General features: G+C 35.7%; 1 pseudogene; it reads left to right on the plus strand.

Annotated features, from left to right (window-relative positions):
- The window catches only part of LOC102503086 (uncharacterized protein C11orf74-like), an 80,806-nt pseudogene extending 76,526 nt beyond the window's left edge, over positions 1-4,280 (plus strand).
- Positions 4,281-21,739: the final 17,459 nt, after the last annotated feature.

The raw sequence follows: 21,739 nt of genomic DNA on the forward strand, positions 1-21,739 counted from the left end.
ACTGTCAATAAATATAAAATCTGCTATTTAATTATAAGTATGTACACATGTATATGTATGGATATAGCCACACATACATATATGTGTACATTTATACATATATATGTATATATAAACTAAATATATGTATATATTTATATATGTATCATATACATGTATATATTAACTAAACTTGTCTATATATATATATATATATAAACTAAACTTATCTGTCTTTATGATCACTTTGGAAGGAAAGCAAACAAGTGGTATAAATAGAAATCGGGATGCATTTCTACAAGTACAGCTGAGTAATATCTCATTTATGTGTACTTGAGGACACTCTATATAAAATTTGCTTCAGCTAGTATTGTTGCCATAACAACAATTTTATACAGATTGTGCACTTTTTTCAGGCAATATTTAAATACTCAGGGAAATGTCTAGAAGATAATGAGAAAATTTCGTAAAATTTCAAAGAGTAATTGCTTCCATTAAAATATTCCATACCTCCTAATTGGAGTAATAGCTCCAGGCTGCTGTTTTAAACAGCAACAATTAATTTTGGTGAATTCTTAAAATTGTAATATTTGAAAAAATCTACTCAATAACTTCAGTTGATTTCTTATAATTAATTGAAAATTGTTCCAGGTAGGATGAGCAAATAAATTAGAATAGTATACTAGCTATAGACATCTCTTTTAAAATTAATAAGGTTCATTTGCTAAACTAAAATGAATGGCCCAGTGATTTCTTTTACAACTTAAATTTTTAGGGTTATCTACTTTTTAATTTTTAATTATTAAATGATACAGGTAATAATGTAACTGTGACAAGAATTGAACCAAATCCAAATTTGGTTTTGTTAACAGAATGTTCACTACTACTTCCTGGACTTTTTAAAGCCAAAAGCTGTCATATAATTGACTTCATTGCAATGGTAGTCATTAAAATGGTACTCAAGTAAAACATTACACTGTGGCTTTACATTTCCTCTAAAATTCTGGATCTTTCTATAACTGGAATATATATTTATATGAGTGTGTATTTATACATGTGTTTATAGAGACACACACACTTATATATGCTACACACAGACACACACTTATACACACAAAGTCATACCTTGCTCAATGACAGGGATGTCTTCTGAAAAATGCATTGTTAGACAACTTTGTGACTGTGTGAACATCATACAGTGCATTTACGGAAATCTAGATAGTAGAGCTTACTACAAACCTAGTGGTAAGCCTATTCATCTAGGTCACAAACTTGTAATTGTTTTGAATTCTACAGGCAGTTATAACACAATTGTAAGTACATGTGTACCAAATATATTGAAACATTGAAAAGATACAGTAAAATTATGGTATAAAAGAGAAATAGCATGCTGCACCTGGATAGTGTGTTTACCATGAATGAAGCTTGCCGAATTGGAAGATGTTCTTGGGGGCTCAGTGAGTGACCAGTAAATAATAAGGCCTAGGACAGTATTATATACTTCATAAACACCATAAACTAATGCTACACTAAATTTATAAAAATATATTTTCCTTTATTTAACAATAAATTAATCTTAGCTTATAGTAACATAACTGCTTTACTTTATAAACAAGTTTTTTTTTTTTACTTTTCGACTCTTTTGTAGTAACATGTAGCTTTGAACACAAATCCTATAGCTGTACAAAAATAGTTTTTCTTTTTATTCTTTTTTTATAAGATTCTTCTATTTTAAAACTTTACTTTTATCTACTTTTAAAGTTTTTTTTTTGTTAAAACCTATGACATGGGTATAGCCACTGTGGTGCAGTGGTAACCCAAGTACCCTACGACTCTGAAAGCATCTGCCTACTGCAGGTTCATATTCCTGGGTAGTCTTGAAAACACACAGGGACCTAGGATTGGAGAGCTGAAAGGCTAGGAAGGGGGAATGCAGTGTAATGAGTCCCTCTCGAGGGTGCTTCCTCTGTCTCTTACTCTGATGTGTACATGTGCTATCACAATTAGAAACAAACAAACGTAAAGCATATACAAACATACCCATTAGCCTAGGCCTGCACAGAGTCAGGACTATCAGTATAGCTGTCTTCCACCTTCACGTCTGTCCCACTGGAAGGACCATGATGAACCAAACAACATACTAAATCAAGTGCAGGATAAAATGATGCAATCAAGAGACTGGGAAAACAGCAGATGTAGAAGGGTCCTGCCAGTGGAACGTGGCCGTTTAACAACTTTTTTTTGTTTGTTTTCTGAGTAGCAGGAGTACACTTTGAAATAACAATCAAAAGTGTAATATACTAATATATAAACAGGAAACGCAGCTGTTTATTATCAAGTATCATGTATGGTACATACTTGTATGTAATATACTTTTACTGGGCTGGTCATGCATAATAGATATGTTTACACCAGCCTCACCACAAACACATGAGTAATGAGTCACACTATGTTGTCATGGCTGTGATGTTACTAGGTGATATGAATTGTTCAGCTCAGTTAAAATATTATAGGACGAGTGTTGTATATGCTGTCATTGACCAAAATGTCATTGCTCGGCACAGGACTAGATAGATAGACAGAAAAATAGAAAGAGTGAGTGAGATAGATAATATATTCTTGTTAACTTTTAATTTTAAAAAAGTGAAAGAAATATCACATTGAATCTAGAAAAGGCAATTGATATTTTTGGTAAAAAATAAAAATAAAAAATAATGTGAGTCAGAAGTGTGAAGAGTTTTCCGGTCAGAATTTCTCAGCCTCTTAAAAAGTTCCAGTTGTCCTGACCATTGACATCTTAAATAAATGACCAGACCAACTGATAAGCTGATTATAAAAATCCATCTTCTTAAGGTCAATGGTCTGTACCAATCAGAACCAGAAACAGTGGGTAGGTAAATGGCTTTCAGAGGCCTACCTGTCACATAGCCAAAGCAGAGCCGACTCAGTAGGAAGGAGTGGAGAGACAATTTGAAAGCTTACAGATGGAGCGGATCTAAATGATTAGAACTGTGTCTGTACACAGCTAATACAGACGTCGAGTGCATTTAAACCTTTCAGTACAATTTGATTTTGAGTACGTGTGTTGTCTCCTCCTAACATTTTCAGCAACAGAGGACACAGTGATTTGTTATTGTCATACTACACCATTTCACAAACAAAGTGCAGATGTAGGATGGCGGTGTAATGATGTGATAAATCAGTCAATTTAAAGCTGGCGGAATATCATTAGCATTGCTTTATTTACTAGTGAAGGAGAGAGGGTTTTTGAAATTGATCCCTACGTAATGACGAAAGATAATTGAGTTAATATTGAATTGTGCATACAATGATAAAGTGCAAATCAATAAAACCACTAGTCAAAAGTGAACACATTTAAAATTTATTTTCTAGACATGCTCCTCAAAATAATTTAGTATTTAAATGATACAGTGTAGTAGTCTAGGTTCTCCAGAGAAAGGGAACCAATATTTTTTAATATATTCACACACACACGCACACACACACACACACACACACACACACACATGTTTACCATAAGGAATTGACTCACATATTTATGAAGACTGAGAATCCTAAGATCCTCACAGATCTCCCAGAGATCCAGGGGAACCCATGGGATAGGCCCAGTACAAATCCAAAGACCAAAGAACATGAAGCACCAATGGTATTAGTTATGATCCAAGTCTGAGACTGAAAGCAGGGAAGACTGAAGTCTCAGATTGGAGATAGTCAGGCAGAAACAATATTTTTTTTCCTTAGGCAGACTTTTATTCTATTTGGTCCTGCAGTCGATAGGAGGACGACCATCACATAAGGAAGATAATCTGTTTTACTCAGTCCAGTGATGCAAATGCCATTGTTGCCTTTTTTTACATTTAATCACTGTTTCATTACAGCATACCAAATGCCATTCTTATCCAAAAACATGTTCACATTCAGAAATAACAGTAATAAAACCAGAGAGGTAGAGAATTAGCAGGAGACAGGGAAGTAGCCGTTTCCTTAGAAGATGTGAGTTTTAGAAAACTGAAGAGAACCAGGGGTGTTCAGGATTCTGACAGACGGCGCAGTGAATCCATGTTCACTACCTCACACTAACTTCCTTTTACTAACTAGACTACAGTACCATAAAAAATAGACAAGACATTAGTTATAAAATTGACATAAACATGGTTCATAATCAAGAACAAGTAGCCGTTTCCTTAGAAGATGTGAGTTTTAGAAAACTGAAGAGAACCAGGGGTGTTCAGGATTCTGACAGACGGCGCAGTGAATCCATGTTCACTACCTCACACTAACTTCCTTTTACTAACTAGACTACAGTACCATAAAAAATAGACAAGACATTAGTTATAAAATTGACATAAACATGGTTCATAATCAAGAACTTCTGGGTGTATATATATATAATTCAAAACAATAAAAAGAAGTAGTGTGTATTTGCCAGAGAGAGAAAGAGAACAAAGCACATCCCCTAATGGGTGTGGTCACTGCACAATCCTTTCCTCCGCATCTCTATCCTGCCAGGGCTTTTATCCACCTGGAATGTTTTTCAACCTTCAGGGGCTGTAATTTGAAACACACTGGGCCAAGTTAGATCCAGCTCTGCCTGTACCATTTTTAACCCCTGTGCTAGGGCTGGGCCAAGCAGTTGTCCTAATATATTTTACTGCAAAATACTTTAAGAAAGGAAAGTGTGGAGATTACAACAAATTTATTGGAAATATTGAAACTATGTCTTATGTTATTAATAATTCACTTATTCTAGATAAAGTTAAAGTGGAGCTAAAGTTAATCAAATTAGTTTAATACCTACCTGTGATTATTTAAGGACAGATCAAAAAGAGCCCATATTTGAGACTATTTCTCCAACAAACCAGTCATTAAATATCTAAAATATCATTGAAATTTGTATTTTTTGTTTTATGGTTTTTCACTTCATGATTCCGTTTAAGTAAAAGAAGAAAAGAAAAAGAAAACAGAAAATACCCCAGAGCAAAGGAGCCATGAGATCATGATAACAGTAGCTTACTCTGAACTTACTGGGGATAGAATTAGTAAACAAGGCAATCACTTTAGAAGATCCAGGGAAAGGAGACCAGCACATGGAGTAAGGGCTACATTGCTAGCCTAACATGTAGTTGACCACGGTTCAAGTCCCGGACCCAGTGGATTAAACTCACACCGGGTGCATGTGAGTGCGTGCCTAAGATCCCAAGAGGAGAATGGAGGAGAAGGGATTGCTGGTGGTATGTGGCCATTCCCCCTTGGAGGGTGATTTCTCGCCTTCTGTCTCTCTCTGTCTTTCTGGTGAGTGCACGTACCCTACAGTGAAAAAAAAAAAAAAAGAAAGAAACCTCTCCAAAAAGAAAAAAAATCCAGGGAGAGAACGTGGGGTAGACAAACATACAAAACATGAAAGGAGAGCTAAAGAAGCTCAGAGCTAAGGTTTGGTAAAGAAATCCTGGGCAAGGCATTAGGCTGTGCACTTGGCATAAAGGAGGTTTTAGTTTGGTTTCTGACCAAAGCAAACAAATAGTTAAGTAAAAGTAGGGATCATAACTGAGAGAGTGGGCAAACTGAGACAGGGATGAAGACAAGACAATAAGGAGTCATTGACAAGCAGATTACTGATGTGAGAATTTACGGTTTAGGGTTCATTCTTCTGGAGATTCTCTGAGAAACCATACAATGTGTATCTTAATACTTGCACCCCAACACAGGGAATTTGAACTATCTACCCAGTCAAATCCATTCTGTTCTATTATTAGGTAAAGAAAAATCTTCAGGCACAAAAGCAGGGAGATGCATTGAATTGTTTACCACAGCTTTAGGTTATCCATAGTCTAAGAGTATGGGGGCAGGACATCAGAAATGTCTACTACCAAGTGTTTAATATGGTTCTCCAGAAAATAAAATTTTATTTTCATTTAAGAAACAGAAAAACTGAGACTCGGTTTGGTAAGAAAACTGAGACACAGAGTTGCTAAGTTACACTGAAATTTACCTTTTTAAGAGGCCATAGCAAAGCCTGAAACAGAGATATTCAGAACTCTAATCATGTACACATAATGTTTCAGATGTACACTATGACATGCCCTGAAGTGATACCTAATAATAGTGAAACTAGGAGAATATTGAGTTTCTAATTGAGATGAAACTGAGATATATGTTGATTTAAAATATACGTTGATCTGTTAAAAATGATGAAAATAAGGGACAACATATGATCTAAGGAGAATTCAGATATGTACATATGTACATAGAGGACTTATATGTGAAGCACAGATTTTTTTTAAGAGAGATTTTTTTGTAATAGGGCACATGTGCTCACCAGACAGAGAGACAGAGAGACAGAAAGCAAGAAATCATCCTCCAGGGGGGATGGCCATGCCACAATCCCTTCTCCTCCATTCTCCTCATGGAGTCTTGTGCATGTATGTAGACACAACCAGAATGAGTTTTAAGGTGACAGATATGGCACTTGAACCACGGTTGACTTTGTGGGAGTCCAGCAACATAACCCTTATACCATCTGCTAGTCTCAAAGCCTAAATTTCTAAGTGCTCATTCTTTGAATGCTACTGACAAGATCTGGGAAACAGAATGATTCTATAAAATTAAGTTAATTGTTACAACTATTTGACTTCAAAAAAAAAAATTAGCAAGGGCTTGCAGGTGCTGAAATGGAAGAGGAGAAAGTTAGAGAAGGGTGCCAACAGGGTGCCATTGAACCTTGCAAATATTAAGCACAGTAACGCTAGATTGATCCTGACATATACCAAGCCAGTGCAACATCTACAGGGATAGCAGCAAGCAGTTACAGAGTAAACACATGACAAGAGAATAAAGGAAGATTACAGCAGAATTCACAAAGAAAGAGTATTGCAGTCTCACTTTTAGTAGCTTAGAAGAGAGCTAGCATAACAGGTCTATGTGAGGCTGATGGAAGAATAAGTGGACACCAGACAATAAACTCACAATCTCCCTTTTTAGAAAATGTCTGTTTCTTGGGGCCGGCATGTGGCATGGTAGATAAGGGCATTGGACTCCTACATAGCTGACCGTGGTTTGAGTACTGGATCTGGCAGCTTGCTTTCTCACTTTCTTTCTCTCTCGCTCTATCCCTCTCTGGTCAAACTAAAATAAGTAAATAAATAAAGTTAAATAGTCCTTAAAAAAATAAAATGTCTATTTCTGTAGCCAGCATATCTTTCATTTTATAGATTTTCAGATGTTTTCTACTCCCTCAGTAATGCATCTGTAGAGTATTACAACGAGACTGGACACTCTACATAGACCGTATACATGCTGACCATATATGTTTATTCTGAGTCATGGGATAATGAGGCTTAGGCCACAGGCTATACGTATACTTCACCAGATGTATACTTTGCACCTCTTGATGTGTCTGCTCACCATTTTTCCCCCAATAAAACTTATGTTACATCATCACAAAAGGTGTGTGTTTTGAATCCACTAGGCAATAGTTCCATACTCATTCTTCTGTTTACTAAAAGCCTTTTGCATTATTTGAGCTGAATTCTCAGTTAACTAATTTTTATTTCCAAAATATCTCTTTGATTCTTGATTAACAACCTTAATTCTCTTCATCTACACTTCAGGAATCCTCTTTACTTATCTAACACAGATTACCTATGCTGTTGGTAAGCTTTACTTACTATTTATCCAACCAAGGATCCATTATCCAGACACCTTCACCAGGTAATTCACTAGAAAACCAAGGAATTTACTGAAACATCAAAAATCTTTGTTTTCTTTCTCTAACATTTGTGTTTTATGTTGCATCCTCTGTGGGTTAAGACAAAGGGCAAATAACTTTAAAATTTAAGTGACCAAAATGAAAAGCTATTTGATGATGATGATGTGGATAGTAATGTCTTAGTCTTGACAGATATGTTGAATAAAGACATGTTATGCACTGTGAAGATATATGTGATTATATGTAATATAAAAAATCATTTTAAGGGAACCAGCAGTTAACTTAATGGCTATGTCGCTGGACTCCCACGTAGTCGACCACGGTTCACTTCCCGGACCCGGTGGCTTAAAACTCACGCCGGGCGCATGTGCGTGTGTGCCCAAGATCCCGAGAGGAGAATGGAGGAGAAGGGATTGTGGCGTGACCATCCCCCCTGGGGGGTGATTTCTCGCTTTCTGTCTCTATGTCTCTCTCTGTCTGTCTGGCAAGCGCACACGCCCTATAGCGAAAACCTCTCCAAAAAAAAAAAAAAAAGAGCTAAAATAAAAATCGATGATTTTCTCTATCTTGGGTCATCTTCGAAAGTCATTAGACACATTGACAATGGAGAGTTAAAGTGCTATGCTTTCCTATAGAAGAAGTCAGAAACTGGGAACTCCAGACAACTCAAGAGCAGTTGTTTTTTTTCTCTTTGCCTCTTTTAATTAACCATGATTTCAAACCTTGTGAGCTATTTTCTGAAGATTCAGTATAGAACATGGTATCAGGAGTTGATTGTATTGAAGGCATATTGGAAAGCTTTTGAATTTCCAGCACAGGTATGCTCAATACGTTTCACGTGCAAGTAGGCTGAATAGATTTTTATTTTCATTGTAATTGCTAGCCCTCACCATTTTAAAGGAGGAGCCATTTCTTGATTAAACCAATTTTTCAGACACTAAAATAAATTACACAGAAGCATGCAACCTTTTCAAATCTATTTTTAATTGTCAACATAGCATGCTACATTATTTCAGACCTTAAGCATAATTAAATGTCAGAAAATGTCATGTGAGTTTTCCTTCAGTAACGATTTGCTAATTATTTTACCAGGGTACTTTAAGGAAATCTTTAGATATCATAGTCTTTGCTTAAAGATTTTCAACTTCGGTAAGTATAATAATTAAAGCAGCTTCTGTTCTTCAGAATCTTTGTTTTTTTTTTTTTTTTTTTTTTTTTTTTTTTTTGCATAGGCAGACAGCTTTAACATGACTAAACACTCTTAAATCAAACAGGTACTTTGGAGTATCCTGTATCTTCTATGCAAGATATACTAGATAGAAGATAATAAATGAAAAGCAATCAACTAAAGTAAAATATATCTGTATGCATGTGCATATATAAGAGGATTAAGTATGATTAGTCAATTCAGGAATATGAAAACTTTGATTTTGAGATTCCATATGTTATTTTCATAGATAACATTTGAATCGGGCTTAAATGTTGCTAGAGGATAAACTCATTTGTTTATATAACTTTAGCAGGTCAGGAGGGACCACATACACTCCTCATTCTTCTGGGTGCTTGATATTCTTTAATAGGAATAAATTCTCATGTTCTGCAGTGAAAGTTCCAACAAAATTATTTAAAAAATTATCTAGGACAAAGAAACACTCTAGTTTAAATTCATACTCACATACAAGTGATTGTCATAAGAACATTTCCTGAAAGATTTTGATAGATGAGTATTTGAATTATTTGTTGAGAGACAGTCGAAGAGGAAACGACAAGAAAATGAAATTTTGCCTAGAGAAAATCCTACATATATTTCACATACAAAATTGTTTATAAGAAGAGCCCCATATGCAATTTTAGAAGATTGTTTTCCCATTTTTACCTTCACTACCATTTCCTGATGCAAGGTATTATCATCTTTTCACTATGCCTTGAAAGCTTAGGCCAAGCAGCTTTAGAATATCCTGGTTTTTGAGTGTCATACCTATAAATTTTGATAGAGGAAACATAGAGCAGATGTGAGATTCTGTAAGATTTTAAATCTTCCCAGGTGATTCTGACACACTTCAAAGGTGAGCTTCATTCCCTTAAAGGTGTATAGTCATTCAGCATTTTCTCTACCACAAGGCTATTCAGAACAAATCTCATCTCATCACTGTGTTCAAAATCTGCTTATGATTGCTTTAATGTTCCTGGGCTATCTGGCTTCAACTACCCCAGTGTCATGATACTGCTTGACGAAGGTACACCCTCTGAAGCATACTCAGCCCTTGAGGTTTCCCAAATTCTCTATGCTTTCCCACACTCATCTCAAGTCAGCATCCCACAAGCTATGTTGCTTCTCAGCTTCAATTTACTTCTCTTTGCTCTGCTTTGGCAACTTGATCCCATGCCTTTGTCCTTGACTAATTGTGCAATGTAAAGGCTTGTTTAAAGGATGTTGTCACCAAGGGCCATAAGAGATGAATAGGCTTCTCTTCCTGGCCCAGGGAACATGTCCCCTGCATCCTCCAGCACAGCTACCATTGGCAGAAGGGGGCCCCAGAGACATTGACTCTCCACCTTCGGAATCAACTCTAGCCTTCAGGCACCCCAGTGAGCTTCTAGGTCCTCTGGCTGTGATTCTTATGGAGCAGTGGTGACCTTACTTCACCCTGATACCATTCCTCATCCTCAGCAGGCTGATTCTACAAGACTAGTCTTAGTTACCACCTTCTAGAAAAACTCAAAGCCATCCACAAGTTACTTGTTCCTGCTCTCAAAAAAGATCTGATTGCAAGCCTAAGACTGGAGTGGGATGTAGGGAGTGGGTGTGCTTTTCCAAATTTATTCCTTGTCTGGTTACTCTCTCTCAGCCTAGAGATTGTAGCTCCTAACTTCATTCACTGTTTCTTTATAACTTGGAGTTCTCTTTGTCCTCCTTTAGCCCCATTTAGTAATGATACTTACAGATTTATTTTATCTCCCTCATTCTAATTTCTAGTGTGATTTCTGTCCTGATGGCATTCTGAAGTATACCTTTTTGTTGTTGTTGTTGTTGTTTACTGGCATCCTCTTCTCCTTCTGCATTCATGTCCTTTGACAAGGTACATTTGGAAACAACTCCCAGTCTCAAACACAATCTACGTGTGTCTTAAGCAAAGTTAGTTACTCCCTCTTCTTTGTTAATTTGTGCATGTGTTTACAATACTCAGCAAAGAATCTTGAAATGATCCATGTAAGATTTCCTTCAGCATTGCTCTTAAATAGCATCACCATGTCTTTATTACCTTTGTCCCTCAGAAGTTGAATATAATAGGCAAGTAATAAATACCAATAGGATTGCATGGATAAAATATGAAAGAAGTATACCCAAAGAAGAGAGACTGACTTAGACACATCAAGTTGATCAGAAAGTGACAGTATAACCAGCATTAGATGTCTTAGAATTTAATACAACATCTCCTAATATTTTAGTGACATTTTATAATGTGATGTGTCTGTCTTCTCTGTTTATATTCTTTGTTTAAGAAATATTCTGAGATTTATTTTAGACCAATTTGTCCTTACTTAAGTAGCTGCTATTCAAATTTTTGAAAAAATTAAGTGAATATGAATAGATTATGAAAGACTAGAATGTGTAACTTTTTTTTCAGATGCAAGAAATGATTAGACATACAATGTAAATGAATGATTGCATTGTACTTACAGGTCCCCAAGTACATAGTCAAATCTGTCCTTTCATCCTCATATCCATCCAGCAAATTTAAATCAGTCTCTCAATTTTTGAACATCTTGTGATTGCTAGCTATTAAGATGTCAAAGCTATCTAGCCAACTTGAATTTCATGAAAACTTGAAATACCCAGTTATTGTGATTCAATTAGTTGGTCTAAAGCATTATACCAATGGGAATAGAAACTAAATTGAATCATAATTCCTCCTTTCTATGACCTTTGTCCCTGTCCCCCAGAGAAACTTTATAATACTGAAAGTATACAGAGATTGTGAAGCAAGGTTAAAAGAACAGGATTGTCTACATCATTGGCATTGCCAGAGCAGTCACTCAGCTTTTATCCTAAAAAAAAAATAACAGCATTAAGAAAATGTAATATTTTTATATGACCCTAAGAAACCCCAGGAAGCCTTACGAAGGTAAAATAATTTAACCTACTGTTCTAATTATTAGGGAGGTATAAACAGCAACTGAGGTGCGCTGTTAAGTTATAAAAAGTTGATATCATAAGGTGTAGAAAAGTGTGGAAGGGATATAATTTGCAAAATGCTTCCTGAAGCTCTAGATCAGAGAGTAAGTAAAAGGTTGAGCTGGTGATTTTGTTTTTTAGTCTGAATAAATTGATCTCTTTTGGCTCAGAAATCAGATTATGGAATTTAAAAAGAAAACCTCTCCAGAGTATGAAATTAGCTCAAAATGTCTTCAAGACATTAGATATATATTTTCCCTTATAAATAATAAATCCCTTTCGTTTACACACAGTAAGATATAACATACATCATAATAACAATGAGGCATGGGGAACGTCTGAAGCAATGGCCTATAATATTCATCATAACTCTAGACCCAGATTCAACTCTTCTAGTATTTTTGAGACTGTGATTCGTTTAGAACTCACTGTTAGCAATGCATTTATTTATAGAAATCCCTGACTATTCACCTCTCAAGGATTAGACTTTTAAAAAGGTTTCTAACCAGAAGATTTAAGAATTATATAGTCCTACACTTCAGGTCACCCTGATTCTGCAAAGTCCTAAAAGTGTGATTTTTCATTATAACTTCGTCTTTGAGGGCAAAAGAATATAACACTCTGTCTGGTTGTCCATTGGACATTTTATAGTTGCAGGTTTCTGAATTGTTAAAAATGATGAAGAAAAATAAATTTATTTTCCTTCTTTCTTACTACTACATGTGTGGATCTTATCTCCTCTAATTAACTTTGCATACTTTAATACAATTTTGGGTTAGACAAATATTTCAGTCAGCATTGCATGTATTAGAAGCTCTAAAATACATAAATTTGACAACTCACCACTCAGCTTTATGTTAACATAAGACTGAATTGGAATTAACACTTTTTAAAGGAATTATTTCTTTAATTCTGTTTACCATAATTATTATGTTTTAATTTGACCAGAAAGAGACAGAAAAAGAGAAAGAGAGAAAGCAAGCCTCTAGGTCTAAGACTTGAACCATAGTCAGCCATAAACACACACACACACACACACACACACACACACAAACACATATACATATATACATTCATATCTATCTATATATTTAGCAAGAGGTCACAAGCATTCACAAGACAAAGAAAGTGAGAGCACTCCTCAATGGGACGTGATTACAGTGCAATAATTTTTTCCCCATTCCTCCTTCCTGTCATAATTTTGGACTTGCAGACACATACACTCAGCATGATTTTCTCCCACTGGCCCAAGTCCAGTTGCAGTTGGCCATGTTCAATCTGACTTCTGATTCTCTGCACTTAATTACTTTGCTATGGCGCCATCCCAGCCATATTGTTTTTATGTTTTTTTTTTTTCAGAGGTTTTTGTTATAGTGCACATGCACTCACCAGAAAGAGAGACAGAGAGACAGAAAGAGTGAAAAATCACCCCCCAGGGGGGATGGCCACACCACAATCCCTTCTCCTCCATTCTCCTTTTGGGATCTTGGGCATGCACATGCACCCTGTGTAAGTTTAAGCCACTGGGTCTGGGACTCAAACCACAGTCGACAACATGGGAATCCAGTGACATAGCCATTATACTATCTGCTGGTCCCAGCCATATTGTTTTTAAGCTGCTAAGATATTCTTGTATTTTCCTGCTTAATATATACCGAGTGTCCGCACTCAGTGACTAAAGGATATAGAAACACAGTATATAGATGTAAATACCAGATATAGTATGTGTGCAAGAGGAGGGTCTGAGGAAGGACATTTAGAAGAAAAATAGGGAGGCAAAGTATCGATGTCACAGGGAGGTGTGGTATTGTCTGTTGAGGATGTTTTGTGGTTTTGTCAACTGTGTTGGGGAGAGATATTCACCTGTTGAAATATCCATTTTGTAAGACACATAATAATGTGATTGAATGTATAAAAGAAAATGAAATAAAAAATTAATTAATTTTTTAAAAAGATAGTCTTAAATAGTGATGGAATGCTAATACTCCTCTCCAAGTAAAGTTCTGTGTCTTTTGTTTCTCTCAATGAGAGTATTTAATCCAGCCTATTCTTCCAGTATTTTGTCCTAACATGTTCCACCACCACTGTTAATATGTTAATAATTTTTTTTTTTTTAGATTTTTGCCATGTGACACATGTCATCAGAGAAAGACAGAGAGACAGGGAGAGGTAAAGTGAGAAATCACTGCCCAGAGGGGATGGCCTCCCACAATCCCTTCTCCTTCATTCTCCTCCTCAGACTTTGGACATGAACACACATACACGCAGTATGATTTTCAAGCCTCCAGATCTGGAACTTGAACTGTGGTTGCCATGTGGAAGTCCAGTGTTGTAACCCCTACACCATCCATCTTCTGGACCCCTGTTAATACATTCTTACTTAAAATTCTTCAATTGTAATATTTCTCTAAACCAATAAATATTTATACAATGCTTATTGAACACTATACACTGAATAATTTGTAAATAAATAAATTTTAAATTTATTGTAGATTTGGAGACTTGGATGTCCAATATGAAGTTAGTAATGTGTACCGGTAACGGTCTTAATTCATCAATCCATGGGCAAAAAGCTGAGTATGTGTGCAGGAGCTCACAGAATCAAACTTTCTGTCTCAAGTCCTTTTATAATCAGCATTAATCCATTCAAGAGAATGGAGCTCTAAAGACCTAGTATCTGCCTTAAATGTTGTTAGGCCCCACCTCTTTACATTGCAGCATTGGGGGTTCTGTTTTCAAAGCATGCTTTTCTGGAGAACACATTCAAACCATAGCATAACCCATTTAGGATGCCTTATCTACCTCTATAGAAATGAACACATGGTTCAGGTTAGGTTATTCAGTTTTGCATTCAATATTAGTCAAGATTCTTTAGAGAAAATGATCTGATAGGATGAATGAGCTGGCTACATAGAGAAAGAGCAGATTTATTATGAAAAGTAACTCATGAAATTATGAAAACTACAATATGTCATGTGCAAGCTAGAGGATTGAGAAATCCAGTGATATAATTTAGTCTGAGCCCAAAAGCCTGAGAACGAAGGGTGTGGTTGAAGTCAGGAGAAAATAAGATTTCTCAGCTAAAAAAAAAAAAAAAAAAAAGGAGGCAGCATTTTATTTGCCCTTCTTCAGCTATTTCATCTCAGAGGATTATATGAGCCATCCACATTGGTGAGAGAGGAGCTTCCATACCTAGTTTACTAATGCAAATTCTAGTTTATTCCAAAAACACTCTCGCAGAAACAATGCTTATCAGTTACCTGGATATCCCTTAATTCAGTAGGGTTGACACATAAAATTAACCATCACAAATTTTTAGCTACATTGGATACTAGAATATAAGCAAGGTGAGCAAATGAACATCAGTTCTTAAAGTTTCATTTTTGTTTTTCACCAGTGTTTGTATGCATGCATGTGTGAGGGAGAGAGAAAAAGCACCCCCATCAGGACCCAGTCATGCTACATTTCTTTTACCTCCAAGTCTCCATCTTGTCAGGATTTAGGGTCATGAAGGACTCCAGTTGAACTCTAGTTGGCCATGTGGGAAATGGCTTCCTGTTTAGGTATAGAACCTGAACTCTGAGCTATGGGGTTGGCACATCATCAATAGAACTTTCGTCTAAATGATGGAAATCCCATTCTTATGTGATTTATGTTATAAGAAAAGTAAAGTACCTTCATTCTATTTAGAAAATTTGACATTTATAAAATGTATATGTTTGATTTATTTCCCATTAATTGCTATTATTGATAAACTATTCAATTTGCTTACTATGTGGCATTTTTCTACATCGAAATAGATCTACTCCAGAATTCTTTTTACCTGAACCTATTTTCCTGTATGGTGCTGAATTATTGCTGGCCAAATTACAGAAGACTGAAGTAGAAGCCATTGTTCTTGAAAGGTTATAACAGATCACATATAGTAATATAGACCTAAAAGATACTAGTAATAGGGAACCAGCAGTTAGCGTAATGCCTGTGTCACTGGGCTCCCACGTAGTCGACCACGGTTCGCATCCCAGACCCGGTAGCTTAAAACTCACGCTGGGCGCATGTGCGTGCGTGCCCAAGATCCCAAGAGGAGAATGGAGGAGAAAGGATTGCAGCATGTCCATCCCCTCTGGGGGGTGATTTCTCGCTTTCTGTCTCTATGTCTCTCTCTGTCTGGCGAGCACATGTGCCCTATAGCGAAAACCTCTCAAGAAAAAAAAAAAAGATATTAGTAATAGACCTAAAAGGTACTTTGAACATCGCCCGATTGATGACGTTCCAATTACTCTCTTTCTGCTGAATGTGTTGTTCAAAAAGATCCTTAGATGCTTGGTTGGACTCTCAGAAGCAGAAGGGAGACAGAGGTAGGCACAGCTTTCCATTGACTTCCCTATAAGTTCTGCTTGGCCAAATCAGTGCAAGGGCAAGAAGTCATGGGCACCTCTCATTTTCCCGAGAGTCTGTCTACCTGGGGCACTACTTCAGTCAGAGCGTTAGTAATTCTTTTTCTGACTCTGCCATACTTCCTTCACCAACTCTTCCCACGTTTGTGTGAGGGGTAATTTTAATAATAAGTTAGTAACACCCTTGTTACTCATAATGCTCTGGTTTCCTGACTAAACCCTGACATACATGCCTGCTAAAATTACTACACACTCAAAAATCATGTTAAGTGTTGTTTCTTAGGCTGTAAGTTTTTTCGGGTGCTTGAGTTATTCACCTGGCTCATCCTCTTGGTGTTCCAAAACATGAGCATTTGATATAGCGAGTTTGTTTCAGTGTATATAGTAGTTTTATTTAAATGTTAACTTCTTAAGAACTATAGTCAGCACCCATGGGAACTAGCAGTGTCTTGGTTATTCTTTCTTTCTGTGTATTTAATTTCAATGGAAAATCAAATAAAAGAATGCTGAATACAAACTTAATGAGGGCAGAGACCTTGTTTGTTTTATCTATTACTTTATTCTGAGAAACTACAAGGGTTTGGCATATAGGAAAAACTCCATGAATATTTGAGGAATGAAAAAAAAAAGTCAGATGACTTATAGTTTGCTAGTATTTATTATTCTTTTTCTTATTATTTGAAGAAACTATATACATTTTTAATATCATCCTTCCTACTCTGATAATAGCTTTTTTTGGTAAGTAAACCTCCACCTCTTTATTTCAAACAAGTGATTTTAATAGGAGTTGAGATAATTTATAATCTGCCATACTTTTCTTCTCAAGCCTTGGTTTGGTGACCAAAATTAACTTCTCCTTAAGTGGCTAAAATGATTTGTCTTAAAATGTTCAATGGAACAAAAGTAACCAAATAAGTGTCTTCTAGATCTTTCATTTCTCTTTACTTTTATTTTTCTTTTGTTGTTTAATAATGAAAGTGGAGCATTTAAGTAACAGGTTTAAGGTTTTAGAACTCCCAGAGCTGTATTTACTCCCATGTGATGGAAACCTCTTGGCAGTGAAGGAAATAATGCCATGGTACAGAGAAGCAGAGATGAAATATCAAACTGCTCTCTGAGGTGTCCAGATCCCTGCTTCTAGTTGTCCCCAGAGCCCAGCTGTGTCACCACTTTTCCTACAGTTACGATGTTCCACCATTCCAATAAGATAACTGGTCATCACTGAAATATTTTTTCTTGACTTTATTTTTAACTCCAGTAGATTTTTATTTTTAATCTTTGAAATTAATCTGTTTTTTTTTCAGAGATTTTTGCTCTAAGGTACGTGTGCAAGCCGGAGAGATAGACAGAGACAGAAAGCAAGAAATTGTCCCCTGGGATGAATGGTCATGCCACAGTTACTTCTCTTCTATTCTCCTCTTGGAATCTTGAGCATGCACACACAGACACCCAGTGTGAGTTTTAAGCCACCCAGCCAGGGACTTGATCCACAGACAACTACATCAGAGTCCAGTGATGTAACCATTATGCCATCTGCTGTACTCACATATTGAAGTAATCTTGACTACATTTGTTAGAATAGGCTGGCGTATGTTTTTGTAACAATTAAGTTGTATTATTTCACAGACTTGACCTAGGTCCTTAAGTCTCTCCAAGGAAGTCCTTTTCAGGTAAGTCAATTTCAGGTAATGATTCACGTTTTCAGGTCATTTCAGTCTCATGGCTCAGGGTCCTCAGTAAATTGATTGTATTGTTATTCTGGAAACTGAAAGCACAGCACAGAGAACGAACATGAGCTCTTAAGTACCCAGATTAAAAGTAACACGTACTGCTTTTGCTCACGCCCACTGACAAAATTAGCTACATGACCACAAGCCTAACTACAAGAGAAACTTGGAAAAATGGATATGCAAGTGGAAAATTTAGTGAAGTCTATTCTCTGTGCATCATGAACTTTTATGTGGACTTTCCCACTTGTAGAAATGTAGTTAGTCCTGGCTCCTAAAACATATAAGCATCAGTAGTATTCCAGGAATCGTTTCAGGTTGTCCTACACTTTTCTTTTCCACATACCACTTGGTGACTGTCATTAGCCTTTAATTTTATGAACCAGATACTATCTTAAGTGACAGGAAAGGAGATTATCTTATTCATATTTGTATGCCTCACAACTAGGGAGATATTTAAAATTTATTAAGTGATGACATTAATTAAACAGCTGCATTGAAATGTCTGTATTTTTTAATTTATTTTTTTATTTTTTTAGCTATCAGAAAGTTCATGTGCTCACCAGAGAGACAGAGGGGAAGAAGATACCCTCCAGTGGGACATGGTCATACCCTGTCTCTGTTTTCTATTTCTTCATTCTGCAGGGATTTGGGGAAACATATGCCCAGCAGGTTTTTAAAGATTCTGGGGCTAGGATTCATATCATGGTCAGTCATGTGGGATCCGGCTCCCTTAATCACTGGACTACAGGGCCAGTCCAAAGTGTCTGAATATATATAATGGAATTTTGGGGACCAGCAGATGGCTTAGCAGTTACATCACTGGACTCCCACATGGCTGATCATGGTTTGAGCCCTGAACCTGATGGCTTGAAAATCATGCCAGTTGCATGTGTCCCCAAGATCCCAAGAGAATAATGAAGGAGAAGGGATCGTGGTATGACCATCCTCCTGGGGGAGAGAGGTGATTTCTCACTTTCCCTCTCACTGTCTCTATCTCTCACTCTGGCAAACACATCTGTCTTAAGGCAAAAACCTCAGAATTTTTTTATTTTTTTTCTGGAGAATTTTCTGTTAAAATTTTCAACATACTCTAAACATACCACATGGAACTTATAAGTTTATGTTGATGTGTAAGCACATTTAAATACATGTATTTTATAGATCACTGATTTTACGTACAGAGTGAGGGTAGGCCGTGTGGAAGTGCTTCAGTAAACCTGTCCATTCTGTCAGGGAGGGGAGAGGGTATGGCATGCCAAACAACCAGGCAGGTTTGATTGAACTGCTTAGTGAGTCAGTATTACCAGAACAAGTTTGTATTAGGTGTATCATAACAGATGGTAAAAAGTGCTTCATTAGTCTGTATATATTTTCATTTCTATATGAAAATACCAGAAAACTATTCATTATTAAACAGACATATAAACAAGATGAAAATTTTAAATGTTACATAATAGCACAAATATTATTACTTCTAAAATGTAAATTTTGAAAATCAATAAACTAATTAGTTTGGTCATATGTGTATTAGATAATGGAAATTTGATTGTTCACCCACAAGAAATCAAAGATATAGATCATATTCTGATTATCTATTCATCCTTTTAGTTCCTAATGGAAACAAATTATAAATATGATGATTATATATTTTATATATATTTTTAATCAAATAACTTATCACATTTCTTCATAGAATTTACTTAGATTCAAGAGAGCTTAAGTATGTCAGAAAAAAGATATTTCCACATTTAGATGGTTGAAATAATTTTTTAAAGTTTAGTTAAAATGTTGTGCTATGAAAGGATTGTTAATGTTATGGATCTTTAAATCCCATGTCTATTGTGTGTGTTAAAGCAATTTATTTTTAAATAATCTTTATAAACATCATTTGACATGAACTTATTACATAAATATTAATTCTCTTTCAATATCATTTATACAACCTGATAAGGAAACCCATCACACCCATGTGAGTTTATTATAATCACTAAAGCTTATATACATGTATATTTTCATATGACTTAATTCAGAGATGACTTTCTAAGTCTAAGAATTTTATGAAATAATATTCATATATGGGCACAAATTAAATACTTACTCCAAGGGAAGTGAGGCCCATTGATTTTAACTTCAAGATCAGAAAACAGAAAGAAAATTGAAGGCAAAAATCTCATTTCTTTCATATGCTGGTGAGATAAAATGATTAAGTGATTAACATACTCCCATGGGCTATTAGGTCATACCTAATATTAGAGAGGATGTAATGGCATTTTAGAGACTCCTGCTGCCAGCAGCCTCAGGCTTGATGATATTTACTCATTTACATTTAAGATAATCCAATAGAAATTCCAATTTAATACCCAACCTTTGATATTCTGCCATCCTGACACAGTGGGTTTATCCTTATTTTTCATATTTGAATTCATCTATCCCTATGTCTCTCTTGATAACCTATCACTGAAACTGGTCTGCTTAAATGAGATAAGGTGGAAAGAATTGACATTCTAGACCTCAAATAGAACCCAGAGATGTGGAAAAGTGAAGCTTTCAATGACTCACAAATTCCCTTAACTAGAACAAATATCAAGCTCTTCTGAACCACCATGAAATACCACAAGTGGTTTTCTGATCGATAATACTTGCCTACCCTTAAGAGAGCACATATCATTATTGTTCTAACTCTTATCTTCAAAGTCTTAAAATTCTAGCTGAATGAAACTACAAAAGAGGAAAAAAAATAAAAAAAACAAGTGCTTTGTTCGCATAGTCATCAGGATCTAAGAGACTGATTTTTATCAGCACTCTTATCCTAAGGAATCTCCTTGAGGGGAGAGAGAAAGAGAATACAGCATTTCATAGCCGAGCTATAAAGCAGAATCTGAAGTGTATTTATGGTTATAATTTGCACAGATCACTTGGTGTGCTAACACCATGCTCTTGATCACAGCATAAATCACACTTTAATTTTAACCTTTGCAGTCCATCAATAGATTCAATATCAAAAATAATTCAGGACTGACACTACTGGTTTACAGGTAAGTTTAACAAGAATAGGGCGCCTTAGTGATATATTAGTTGCCTTGTCAGCTAAGGCATAAAGATTCATGAGTCTTAACCTATGTTTCCATCACAAACTCAGTGCTATAAATAATGCAAGCAGCTAATCAGGCATAGGAAAGATATATGGCAGTGTTGAAAATCAGTTATTTGTACTGTTCAAGCTTTTAAAAATGTATCCTATATAAAGTAATACAGTGACATAATTCATAAAGGACCTGAGTCAACTGACAACAATACTCAGTGTTTACTCTAAAAGTTTTATTAGTTTTATATATAGCATTATTTCTTAAATAGTAACAATAATTTTTAGATAGAATAATGAGCTTAAAGTTACATTGAATTACACAGAGCATTAATTACTAAAATTTACAGTAAATTTCAAGGTAATAATTTATAACTTCTGTTTTTCCCATACTTAACCATTAGTGAAATAATTTCCAATAATTGTGTCTGAAGACATAGATTAAAAATTATGACTATGAGAGTGTTGATCATTTTTACTCTAGATCTGTATTGGTTTTCTTGAACCACCTTAGCAAAGTACCACAAACTGAATGGCTTGAAGAAGAGATATTTATTGAGTCAAATTTCTGGAGCTATAAGTATGAAATCAAGATGTTAACAGAATTGGGTCCTTTTGATGACTATGGAGTAGAATCTGTTCTCTCTT

The sequence above is a fragment of the Tupaia chinensis genome, unplaced genomic scaffold (assembly GCF_000334495.1).
Source record: "Tupaia chinensis unplaced genomic scaffold, TupChi_1.0 Scaffold000281_1, whole genome shotgun sequence".
NCBI lineage: Eukaryota > Metazoa > Chordata > Mammalia > Scandentia > Tupaiidae > Tupaia > Tupaia belangeri.